Source organism: Tupaia chinensis, unplaced genomic scaffold, assembly GCF_000334495.1.
Source record: "Tupaia chinensis unplaced genomic scaffold, TupChi_1.0 Scaffold000084_3, whole genome shotgun sequence".
Classification (NCBI taxonomy): Eukaryota; Metazoa; Chordata; class Mammalia; order Scandentia; family Tupaiidae; genus Tupaia; species Tupaia belangeri.
In genome coordinates this window covers 98,330-108,777 of record NW_006159546.1, presented here as the reverse complement: position 1 = coordinate 108,777, position 10,448 = coordinate 98,330, and positions in this window count along the sequence as shown.

The following is a 10,448-nucleotide window of genomic DNA, read 5'->3' as shown; positions in this document are numbered from 1 at the left end:
CCGGGCGCATGTGCGCGCATGCCCAAGATCCCAAGAGGAGAATGGAGGAGAAGGGATTGCAGTGTGGCCATCCCCCCCGGGGGGGGCAGTGATTTTTTACTTACTGTCTCTCTGTCTCTCTCTGTCTGTCTGGTGAGCGCACGTGCTCTATAGCAAAAACCTCTCCAACAAAAGAAAAAAAAAGCAGACAAAATCCCAGGAGGAGAATGGAGGAAGAAAGTGTGTTCTAGCCATCTCCCCTGGGAGGTAGTGATTTTTCACTTTCCCTTTCACTGTCTCTCTCTGGTAAGCACATAGAACCTATGGCAAATATTGTTCCTAAAAAAAAGATGACAAAATGATTTTATATTGGATTTCATTACTTCAAAATGATGTGACAACATAGTAACAGCCACAATTATATTTTCAAACAGCCGTGCTTGGGGGCAGCGGGTGGTGTGCTGGAGAAGCTGCCGGACCTCCACGAAGCCTGCTGCAGTTCCAGTCATGAACCTGGTGGCTTGCTTTCTTGCTTTCTCTCTCTGTCTCTCTATGGCAAGCACATGTGCCCTATAGCAAATTAAAAATGATAATAATAATAAATAAACAGTAAAATAAATAGTATAAAATAGCCATGCTTAATACTACACTGGATATTGTAAAAGTTTTATCACCTAAACAAATGGATCCAAATGATTTCTATTGCCTACTTATTTGTTGTCAATGTGCAAAAATTCAATTCTTTGATTTCTGCCATAAATATATATATATATATAGGTTTAAATAATAATGGGCTTTATACTTTCAAACATTTAATGATAGCATAGCAGAATTTCCTAAAATATTTTTCTTACATATTAGGTTATGTGAAGTCATGACTCATTTTTGCATTGAAAAAATACATCATGACTTTTCTGAGATGTTTTAAATATAAAATAGAAAATAAAATACCTTGATTAAAAATACCAATGCAAGTCAAATGGTCAAAATAATAAAGGTGGTAATAATTTTATATACAATGTGTGCCAGGCTTCATGCTAAATATAGAAACTATTTCATTCACAGATTGCCTTATGAAAGAAATAATATATCTGCTTCCCATTTACAATAAAGGACACTGGAGTTCAGAATATGTACATTGCCTGAGGTCATCCTGTTAATCATTTATAATTTCAGCAGATTGACCTTCACGTGGTAAATTAAGTATGCCATTTCTGTGAAATTGCAAGCTTCCTATTAAATTCAAAATAAATATGCCTTTTTTTTTTGGAAAGGTAGTGTAGGATTCTATCATTCCTATCCTAGTCTATACTTAAAAATTTATAAATATACTTCTAGGTACAGTGAAGTAAATTTTGTTTTGTTTTGTTTCTGTTTTTTTATTTTTTTTATTTTTTGGCTATAAGCCACATGCACTCACCAGAGGGTGGGGGGGGGGGGTTTTTTTTGACGTGAGAAATCGCTTCCTAAGGGGGATGGTCACAGGGTAACCTCTTCTGCAGTCTCCACTTAGGATTTTGGCAGACAAGCATAAGGAGCTGGTGTGATTTTTAAGCCACCAGTTGCAGGAAGGTGTGCAGTTGGCTAGTTGGCCATGTGGGATTTAGCACCTGAACCTCCATGCGACCTGCTGACCTGGCAAAGTCAATTTTAACCTGAGATATTAATAAAATTAATATCAACAGGCAGAACAAATGGAGGAGATGATGTCCAAAATGGAAACAGGCTCCTTACAGTACTCGTGCGTACGAGCGTACCTGCCATCCCGTGGTAGAATCCCATCAACAATTAGCCTAGGGTGAATCAAGTCCAGTCTGGAATGAACCAACAGAATGAGTATTCAATGAGTATTAAGCATTCTCAGTTACATCCTGGTCAGATCTCTGATTTCAGGGAGCCTCAATATGGAAGAAATTGGCAAAAACCAGTTTTATATATATATGTGAGCAGGGCATATTTATTGATAGAAACAAAATGCTACTGAGAAATAAAAATACAGTATAAGTGTGCTTCCCCACATAATACTGAAATTAGATACTTATGATGTGTATGTCTTTTTTATTAGACTCTGAATTCTGATGTTTGCCTTATTTATCCTTGAGACATTGACCTCTACCAGAAGACCTGGAACATATGTGCACTCAGCAAATAGAACTACATTACATAGAGGGTTAATATTATGTATCTGTTTGTTCCTATAGCAATGGTTTAAAATCTATATAAGACTGGGCACAAACATTATTCTATGCTATTTATTTCTTAGCTCTGTATAATTTGATTGATATTACATGTCAGTAATTCCCTTGTACAGCAATGCAATCTAGTCTTTCTTATTTTTTGGGCTATGAATCAGTGATGGATTTACATTTCAGTTTAATTCAGTGAAAGTCTAATCTTTTTCTGGCCTCCAAGATTTTTCTTTGTTTAAAAAAAAAAGCGATATTAAAATAACAACAGTCATCCTTTATGTAAGCTCTGCTTCGCTTTCTATAACCAGTCAGTTGAGTTTATAAACAGCAATACATTCCAAAAGGGATTTTTGCCTCCAAAAATATTTTCAGGCACATGATAAAATGATGATCTTAGCAGCAGGGAAACATCACTAACACATATGTGTTGTTAGCATTTAGTAATAATTGTTTGCTGGAGCAGGTTATATTATGAACTACAGTAAAAAAGCTTTCACCAAAGAGTAGTGAAATTTGTTCCTTCTGTCTTTTCTTAATTCCTGAAGAAAAGATTAGTATTATGTTTTAAATGGCTTAGTAATTGTAGCCTCATTTATTCATTCATTCATTTATTTTAATTTGACCAGAGAGACACAGAGAGAGGAAAGTGAGAAAGCAAGCCACCAGGTCTGGGACTTTAACCATGGTCGGCTATGTGGGAGTGTCCAGTGCCTTAACCACGACACCACTTGCCAGTCCCAAAAAAAGTATCCTATTTCTAATATGCTGGTTTATGATTTTTGAGGGAAAGACATGTCTTTTCATTATTTGGAATACTAATTTAGGTCTCCTCATTGACAACTTGAAAGTTTAAATGAAGAGTATTTTGCCAGGACATTTTAATTTTTGTTACTGCTCATCCATTTTTCTTTATTTCTCTAGATTGTGAGGGTTCAAATGAGAGAGAAAGAGAGAGAGAGAGAGAGAGAGAGAGAGAGAGAGAAAGTATCCATCAATAGGCCATGCTCACTTTACAATCTTTTGTCCTCCCTTTTGCTTCCTGTCAGGATTTTGGGAACACGTTCACCTGAGCCTAGCACTATTTTTCAAGCCACTGGAGCTCACTGGAGTCTGGATTGAAACCACAGAAGACGGTGTGGGAATTGGCTTCCTTAGTCATTGTACTACAAGGCCAGCCCCATTTTTCACTTGTAAAATAACTGCTTCCCTGCATGTAAAAAAGTGAAGAAAGTATCAGATTAAACACTGGAAAGCAAATTGTTTATTCCTCCACCGTTTTATTTATTTATACATTTATCTACTTTAGAAAATACTCCTTGGAGAGTCTGATTTTAAAATAAAAATGATTTTATTTTTTTTATTTTTATTTTTATTTGAGAGTCAGTTTTCTGGTGCAAGGCTGGTATGGACATAGCTTGTGAAGGGAAATTTCAGGACCGGGCAAGCCCTCTGTGTATTATTATAGAGAGCAAAATTATCCTTCCCCTGGCACATTTGCAAGAGGCAGCTCTTAGAAAGTAAACTCTCTCTGCAGGCTATTGAAAGGAAGCACACTGATCTCATGCAAAGAAGAACGCAGCTGGTGCCATGGGAGAAGACAGTCGGATCTTTTCTAATGGAAAAAATGAAGTCAGACCAAGCTCGCCTCCTTCCTTTACAAAATGTAATTATGTAAACTACAAAGCTCCATTACAGACAATGTTTATAATTAGCACTATTTTCCCCTTAATTTTAAATAAAGCATGTGAGTTGTGAATGTCATGCCAACATATTTTCTACAGATGCTATAAACAATGAACAATCAGAAATCCATTTGGGTTGTTTTTGTGGTTATTATTTCAAATTGTGAAAACTCATAATAAAAATCAATGTAATGAACCAACACTATTATATGTTGATAAACATCATACTCTTTCAATTTCAGACAAAGCCACTGAATATTAATCAGAATGTTGGCTACAAAATGATGACATCAAATGGGATTTCCAATACCTATTAGGTTTCCTTTATAGTTCAGTTCTAAAAGAAATGAAAACTCAGAAATAATTTATTGCATTCGTAACTCAGAAGTTATCAGAACAGTGTTACCATATGCGTAAAATGCAGAGAAAGGTGAAATACTACTTTGGTAGCAAAGTGGCTTGACCTTCTAATAGCTTAGTCTTTCATGATCTCATTCTAAGTTTAGATCTCATTCTAAAGTTCTGTTTGCTTCTACTGTTGAATTTAAATAAACTATGAATTATGAAAAGTGGTTGATAAAATTTAGTAGGTCAAGATATAAATTAGAAACATGCAAGTATAGATTAACTTCTAGACTCTAAACAATAGCCAATAATAGTTTGACTTTAGAAGCAGCTACCCAGTTTATAATAGATAACAGTGAATCTCTGCTATGCAAATATGGCTGTATTGTTTATTATTGGGTCATTGGAAAAGTCACGATGTATTCTTCTGTTTGTCTATGAAAAATGTGTCATGACTTTCCCAATGACCCAATATACACTCATGAACTGGTAATCCCCTGTCTTTGTGCCTTGGTTTTTGTCATTTCTAAAATAGTAGATACTCATAGTTCTCAACGAAGGCTTCTTTTTCTTCTGTCCTACCAGCAGTGCATCAGTGTAGTGATAAGTAACCCTGCAGAGTCTGGCTATAGCTTTGTGTCCATTAGAATTTCAACTCCTTAACTGCAAAATAACTTCATTTGTTCTGCCATAAATAACTGGGATTACATACAGAATAATGAGAAATGACTGTATAATTGTAATGGACAGGCGGTTTTTATACAAGACAAGTTTGAAGACTCAGTTCGAGTCCCAGAACCAGCAGCTTGAAACTCACTTCAGATACATGTGCATGCATGCCCAAAATCCCAAGAAGAAATTGGAGGAAAAGGAATTGCCTCATGACCATTATCCTGGGACTGATTTCTCACTTTCTATGTCTGTCTCTTCAGAGAGTGCATGTGCCCTACAGAAAAATTTCTCTCTTAAAAAAACACATAGTTTCCAAGTTTTAATATCACTGGTCCCATTACCCAAGAGAGAATCATTTACTAACCTTATTCTCAATTCTAAATCCTGAGACAGGGACTGAGTGACATTTCCTAAGTCACATTCATACAACCCTTGGTACTCAAGACCTTCTGCTCAGGAATATTAAAACATCAGGTAAAGAACTTCAGGGAACTGCCTAATCATTCTGTGGAAGGAAATAAGAACCAGGCAGGCAACCCTCAGGTTCCAGTAGGATGGCAAGACTGTGTCCTAAGATCTTATTAGATTTGTTATGAAATTTTAGAAGCTTTCTTCATTCCTCAAATTCAACTGCATGGCAAATAGATTTTTGAAACATCACAATCCATTTTCTCTATTTCTCAAACTTTATCTGAGACTCTGAATGACTTTAACTAAGCTCCACATCAGACCCTATTCATAGAAAAAGCAAAACTTCTGTCATTTCTCATTTGTGGTGTACTTGTGACCTGGCAGCCCTCCCATCCCTTTCGATGATATTCTTTATTGAAAGAGTAAAAATGCTGGAAGGTAAAATACAATGCAGTCCGTCCCACAGCTGTCAATGTCATTCTTGTTCCTGCTGGGATTTCTAGTTTGTCAGAAATTGCCAGAAGTCTGGAGAACTATTTAAGCTATGTGTGCAGCCTCCACTCTGACTGGGGCCATTGGGTACCCAAGAAACCTTTACCAGCAGTGTCAGATGTTTCATGCAAAACAATACCTACCACCAGACTGTTAGCATGGTCCAAAGAGAGCTACCTGAAAAGACCTATGCTCCTGGGATCCACCCATACGAAAAACACAACCTCTGTGAACCTGAATGTCATCTGCTTATACAGAAACTCAAATCACACACTTCTCTAGTTTTCATTCTCAGGCTTCGCAATGAAAGCGGGATTTTTGTGATGGAATTTGGCAGTATAGGGCTGATGTGTTTGACAGAAGTCATGTGTCTTCAAAGTTTTGCTTCATGCATTTATATTTTGTAGCTTTGAGTGGATTCACATCACATCCCCTTCTTCATTTGTACAGATCCTTGGAAAGCAAAGTACTCATTACTTTTATGCAGCGTTTGTATGCATGGTCCTGAGTTTAGGAAGTATTTTGTTTGTTTTTTTTATAGCATCACTTGGTGTGTCATAATTTCTTATTGATTTATTCCTAATCCTTGATTAACTAAATTATTGCACTCTTTTGTAAACAAGAAAAAAATCCATCAGGTCAATAAAGTGCAGTCAAGCTTATAAAAAATTGTTAGCATAATCAAATCATGCTGTGGACATACCTAGACTCTCAGATCCAGTAGATTAAATTTCCATATATACTATACTCTTGTTTTATTTTACAACAGCTAAGCAGTATTTATTTTTAATGTGAAAAATTTAAAGTTTCTAAAAGGTAAACAAATTTTAATTAATTTTGAAGGTAAGGTATCTCCAAAAAGGAGTCATTCAAAGACCAAAAATAAAACAATCTGATTCTTGGGGCCAGCAGATGGCATAGTGGTTACATTACTGAACTCTCACATGGCTGCCTGTGATTCAAGTCCCAGATCTGGTGGCTTCAAACACACACCTGGCACATGTACATGCATTCCCCAGATCCTGGGAGGAGAGTGGTGGAGTGGGGATTGCAGTGTGGCCATCCCTCCAGGGAGGATGCTTTCTTATTTTCCCTTTCACTGTCCCTATTCTGTCTCTCTCCAGTGCACATGCACCCTAAGACAAAAACATCTATGGAATAATAATAATAATAATAATAAAGTAAATAAATAAATACTTGATTCCTTGTTGATAAAATAAAATCTTCTATGATTCATTGTTGGACAAAGTAGAACAATCTGTGACTCATTGTTGAATAGAACTGGGGTCAAGGTCTTACCTTTAGACTTCTTAATTCTCTACTGCTGAGTAAATTATTGTCCTTTATATTTTTATCAGAAAATGGGGAAATCCTGATTATATTTCTCTGTGTGAGGATCAAATCAATTATATGTGTGCTGATAATTCGGCTTCTCCAAAATCTTGTACATAGAGTTTGTATACTGCCACTTTTTCTCATCTGTGAAGATCCACGCTACGTCAATTGTGAAATATTTTGAATGTATGTTAATAGCCAAAGCCAATTATTATTATTATTCCATATTTATTTTTTCTACTTATTACATTTGGAGGGATGAAATGCTACTATGTTTATACCAAACACTGCTGATTTCCCTCTCACTCTGTTACTTCTTTAATTCATTGTGATGTCTGTTTGTTTTTAAATCACGATCAATAAACGATTTCTTTACCAAATTTAAGATGTTAAAGAAAAGATGTGAGACATGTGAGCGCTTAAGTTAAACGTTTCTAAGAAAGAAAGAACAAATCATGAATTGATCCGTTGTATTGTGTGTACATGTTCAAGGAATCTACGGTTTACATGACTCTTCTTCTCTCTCTGTCATTAGAAACCTACCAAGTGACTCTACAAAGAAAGGAGCAAAGGCAGATAAAGACAGAAAAAAAAAAAAAACCCAAAAAACAACAGAAGACGCTAGAAATTGAATGACAATTTGATAGGCCCAGAGAGTTTAAATTACGTAATAACTGATTTGGTCACTCCTGGAATATATTTTTGGGTTGTGATACTGAGAGGCTCTTCTCATTTGTTTTGTCTGCTTTTAAAATGCTGCCCTTCTTTTCTTCCAATGCCATAGGGTGTGTGTGCTCACTGGAGGGAGTGGGGAAAAGTAAGAAAGCCCCACTCCTGGGGGGTTGGCTATATAATGGTTATATCACTGAAGTCCCACATGGCCGACTGCAGTTTGAGTCCCAAACTCATGCCAGGTGCATGTGCTTGTATGTCTAAAATCCCCAGAGGAGATTGGGTAGAATGCATTGCAGCATGAGCATCCCCCCATGTGGGATGATTTCTCGCTTTCTGAATCTCTGTCTCTCCCTCTTTTTCTGTCAAGAGCAAATGCCCTATAGCAAAAAATCTCTCTTTAAAATAAAATGAAAATGAGTCTGCAAACTGAATAGAGTTGAGGGAACAAGCAATAAACTTGAAAAATAGATAAATAGAATTTGATAAAACAGAAATATAAGGGAAAAAGATTTTAAAAAGGCACAGAATTCAAAATATAAGTAAATATCAATGGGACAGCAAATGTATAGCTTGAATTCTCAGATTTAGAAAAGGAATAAAACAAGGTATAAAAATATATATAAGTATAAAATGCCCAACGATTTTTTAAATTTAATGAAAGTCAACAGAATTCATTACCAAGAACCTAAGAAAACTTAAGGAGCATAAATAAAAGAAAGATGAACCAAACAGATCACAATGAATAACCCACAAAAAAATTAAAATGAAAACAGCTAGACATAATTTTTTACGGCTCAAAAAGAAACTTTTGAAAGTAGCCAAAGAGAAGGGAAAACACTGTATACTAAAGAACAAAGAACCATGAATATATAGGGAATGAGTGAGTCTTCAAAAATTCATGGAAATTCATATCATGAAAAAACTGTGCATAGATTTCAAAATAAACTAGCACTTTAATTCTATTTTTTCACAAGCTTTTTGAAATCCCTTCATATATTTGTAGATAAAGCACAACCCAAACTTAATGAAACAATGTCTCTAAAAGCAAAGGAAATCTAAAAACCAAGAAGTCTACTGCAAGTAAAAATATTTTTTTCCAAAACAAATGTAAAATAGAGACTGTATTTTAAAACTAAAACCTGAAAGAATCAATTGCCAAGAGACAGGAACTAAAATAAATATCAAAAGAAGTTTTTCAGAAAGAACAATAAGATACCAGATAAAAATTTCTGTCTACATAAATAAATAAAGAGCAACAGAGATGTTAAAAATAAGACTAAATATAAACTTTATTTTTTCCTATTGTCTAAATCATATAGTATAACAATGTGTTGAATTGTTTTTGCAAATAAAGGTAAAATAAATCACCTCAACAACATCAAGAATGGATGGAAGAAGGGTCATTTCCATAGCCTGGTGGTTAAAGTAGCTGAATCCCACATGACTGACCACAGTTTGAATCCTGGCCTCAGCAGCTTGAAAACCACTGGTACATGTGTTCCACATATCCTCAAAACTGGGAGAAATAGAGAGGAAGGAATTGCAGCATGATCCTGCCTCCTGCATGTGGGGTTGTCTCACATTCCCTCTCTCTGGTGAGAACACATGTCCTCTGGCAAATCTGAAAAAAAAAAAAAAGAGTAGACAAGGAGAGAGAGGGAGAGAGAGAGAGATAAATCTTATACTATATGTTAAGTGGAATATAATAGTGAAAGGTAGACAATGGTAAGTAAATTGACTAAGAACAAATGAGACCAAAAAAAAAAAAGCCCAAATAAGCAAGAAATGAAAATGTAGTATTTGTAAATAAAACCACAATACTAGTTACATTAACACCCCCAAAATGAAATACTGAAGTATAAATCTAAAATATGTTCCAGAATTACATGAGAAACACTAGAAAACTATAGAGATAAATTTTAAAAAGAACAAAATAAATGGAGATATATTTTATGTTTAGGCCTAGGAAGATGCAGTATTGTCAAAATGTCCATTATTCCCACCTTGATCTATAGATTCAAAATCAAAATCCTAGCAAGTTAGATTGTAAGTGTTATAGATTCAATGCACTTCTAATCAAAATCCTAGCAAGTTAGATTGTAAGTGTTGACAAGCCTATTGGAAACTTACAAGAAAGGCAGAAGACCCAAAATGGCCAACATATCATTGAAAAGGTAAAGTAAAGTACTGACACTAATTTCAAGACTTAATTATTGGGATCAGCAGTTGGCGTAATGGCTATGTCGCTGGACTCCCACGTAGTCAACAGTGGTTCGAGTCATGGACCCAGTGGCTTAAACTCACGCTGGGAGCATGTGTATGCGTGCCCAAGCACACGCGCCCTATAGCAAAAACCTCTCAAAAAAAAAAAAAAGACTTATTATTAAAACTACAGTTATCAAGTCAGTGTAGTATTGATTAAAAAAAAACATGAGTTCAATGGAACAATGGAACAGAATCGAGAGACCAGAGTGAGAGTCACACAGTTATGTTAACTGACTTCTGACAAAAGAACAAAAGCACAATAGAGAAATGATAGGTTATACATTCAACAAATGCTGTTGAAACAACTGGACATTCAATGCCAAAAAAAAAATGAATGTAGACACACATCTTCCTCCCTTCACAACAATTAATTCAAAAGGTGCCATTGACTTAACTATAAAGT